We start from the raw sequence: 3,313 nt of genomic DNA on the forward strand, positions 1-3,313 counted from the left end.
ACACTTTTCTTATTTAATTAAATAACTTCATTTAATTAAATAGGAATGGCTTCTCATTTCATTAAATAACTTTGTTTAATTAATTATAAGTAAGTACTCAATTTAATTAAATAATTTTATTTAATTATTTCAAAATTCTGTTTGAAACTAGTCAACTCAAGTCGATCGTGGTTAAATCTGGTCTACTTTCGGTCAAACTTGATCATTGCGTATGTGAATATGAGCAAATGTATGTCTGAATTTCAACAACAATTTGATGCAAATTCTCATTCAATTTTTCAAAATGAAGAAATGAGGGTCTCTTAGATTGACTTTCTTAGAATTCATCAATGTTTGAGATCGATTTCATTCAACGGTCAAAATTAAAGGTGAAGTTAGTTCATAAAGGGAGATTTACAAACTAAAGAGAGTTAATAGATTGAATTTGAGGAAAATAAGGAGTTAACTGATTCAATTTGAGTAGAAAAATGAGTTAACTGATTTAACTCATTTTTGATCAATAGTGAACTAAAAATTCCCCTCTTTGAACTGAAGAGAAATTTTGTTGAGATATTTAATTTAATAAAATGAGATATGCTCTCATAATTATGTTTTCCATTTAATTAAATAGAGACACTTTTCTTATTTAATTAAATAACTTCATTTAATTAATTAGGAATGGCTTCTCATTTAATTAAATATCATTGTTCAATTATTTATAAGTAAGCACTCCATTTAATTAAATAATTTCATTTAATTATTTTAAAATTCTTTTCCAAATTAGTCAACTCAAGTCAACCGTGGTGAAATCTGGTCAACTTTTGGTAAAACTTGATCTTTGCGTATGTGAATATGAGCAAATGTGAGTATAAATTGTAGCAACAATTCGATGCAAATTCTCATTCAACCTTTCAAAATGAAGAGATGAGGGTCTCTTAAATAGACTTCCCTGGAATTCATCAACGGTTGAGATCAATTTCAATAAACGGTCAGGATTAAAAGTGAAGTTTAATCATAAAGGGAGATTTTCAAATTAAAGGGATTTAACAGATTTAATTTGAGTAAAATAAGGAGTTAACTGTTTTAATTTGAGTAGAAAAAAGTCTTAACTCATTTAACTCATTTTTGATCAATAGTGAACTGAAAATTTCCCTTTTTCAACTGAAGAGAGATTTTGTTGAGATATTTAATTTAATAAAATGAGATATGCTCTCGTAATTACTTTTTCTATTTAATTAAATAATCTTGAATTAGTTAGAGACACTTTTCTTAGTTAATTAAATAACTTCATTTCATTAATTAGGAATGGCTTCTCATTTAATTAAATAACTTTGTTTAATTAATTAGAAGTACTCCATTTAATTAAATAATTTTGTTTAATTATTTCAAAAAAAAATTTGAAACTAGTCAAATCAAGTCAACCATGGTGAAATCTGGTCAACTTTTGGTCAAACTTGATCTTTGTGTATGTGAATATGAGCAAATGTGAATATGAATTCCAGCAACAATTCGATGCAAATTCTCATTCAACCTTTCAAAATGAAGAGATGAGGGTCTCTTAAATAGACTTTTTTGGAATTCATCGACGGTTGAGATCGATTTCAATCAAAGGTCAGGATTAAAGTTGAAGTTCAATCATCAAGGGAGATTTCAAAATTAAACGGATTTAACAGATTTAATTTGAGTAAAATAAGGAGTTAACTGATTCAATTTTAGTAGAGAAAGGAGTTAACTCATTTAACTCATTTTTGATCAATAGTGAACTGGAAATTTCCCTTTTTGAACTGAAGAGCGATTTTGTTGAAAATTTTAATTTAATAAAATGAGATATGCTCTCGTAATTACTTTTCCTATTTAATTAAATAATCTTTAATTAATTAGAGACAGTTTTCTTATTTAACTAAATAACTTAATTTAATTAATTAGGAATGGCTTCTCATTTAATTAAATAACTTTGTTTAATTAATTAGTAGTAAGTACTCCATTTAATTAAATAATTTCGTTTAATTATTTCAAAATTCTTTTCGAAACTAGTCGACTCAAGTCAACCGTGGTTAAATCTGGTCAACTTTTGATCAAACTTGATCTTTGCATATGTGAATATGAGCAAATGTGAGTATGAATTTCAGCAACAATTCGATGTGAATTCTCAATCAACCTTTCAAAATGAAGAGATGAGGGTCTCTTAAATAGACTTTCCTGGAATTCATCAACGGTTTAGATCAATTTCAATCAACGGTCAGTATTGAAAGTGAAGTTCAGTCATAAAGGGAGATTTCCAAATTAAAGGGAGTTAACGGATTTAATTTGAGTAAAATAAAGAGTTAACTGATTCAATTTGAGTAGAAAAAGGAGTTAACTTATTTAACTCATTTTTGATCAATAGTGAACTAGAAATTTCCCTTTTTAAACTGAAAAGAGATTTTGTCGAGATATTTAATTTAATAAAATCAGATATGCTCTCATAATTACTTTATCTATTTAATTAAATAAAATTTAATTAATTAGAGACACTTTTCTAACTTTGCGACGATCTGCATAAGATGGAAACATGGTTTTCACCATGCCGGTGGAAACCTCAGTATCAATTTGTGTGTACTTCACAGTGCTAGTGACACTGTGAGATAAAGAAGAATAAAATGTCTCAATGCTCATATCATTAAAAGGGTTGTATGATTCAACTGTCTGAATCATACGAAATAACTCCTCTCGCATCGCTATAACCTTCTCCCTATTAGGGAGGGTGGTAGAAGAGAAAAGCGAGCTATCCAAAACCTGCATAGCACGAGATAATCTCACCACTATATCTCTAAATAACTACTGTCTATCATGGGTGGAGGTCGCTCTACGTGCTGTACCAGACTCAGCACTCTGACCCCCACCATGAACATTGGCATTCCCTGAGGATGCAGGAGCACGATCCCTAGAACCGGATGTCATAATGTATATATGAAAATAAATATGAGAATATGAATGTGAAGCTACAATCTGAGTGATAAATATCTAGAGATCTGCACATGCATATATATACAAATATAAACATACAAGTCTATTTAAATTAAAATAATTAAAAGTTAAATTTAATTTGAAACACATGTACATATAAATACACAACATTAAATGTATGGTGCTAAATGAACAATCATGTAACATACATATATATTTTAAAACAAATTATCTTAGAGACCATATCTAATGTACATTGTAACGTGCTCATGCAAATGTGAAAAATAAATATTCGTACATGTACATGTATATGCAATAAAAATAAAATAAAATTTCTTGATTAAATGATAACTAAGTGCACACATGTACATACATGCAATAAAAAAAT

This window comes from Cupressus sempervirens, chromosome 11 (genome assembly GCF_028749045.1).
Source record: "Cupressus sempervirens isolate cs-2001-9-10 chromosome 11, ASM2874904v1, whole genome shotgun sequence".
Classification (NCBI taxonomy): Eukaryota; Viridiplantae; Streptophyta; class Pinopsida; order Cupressales; family Cupressaceae; genus Cupressus; species Cupressus sempervirens.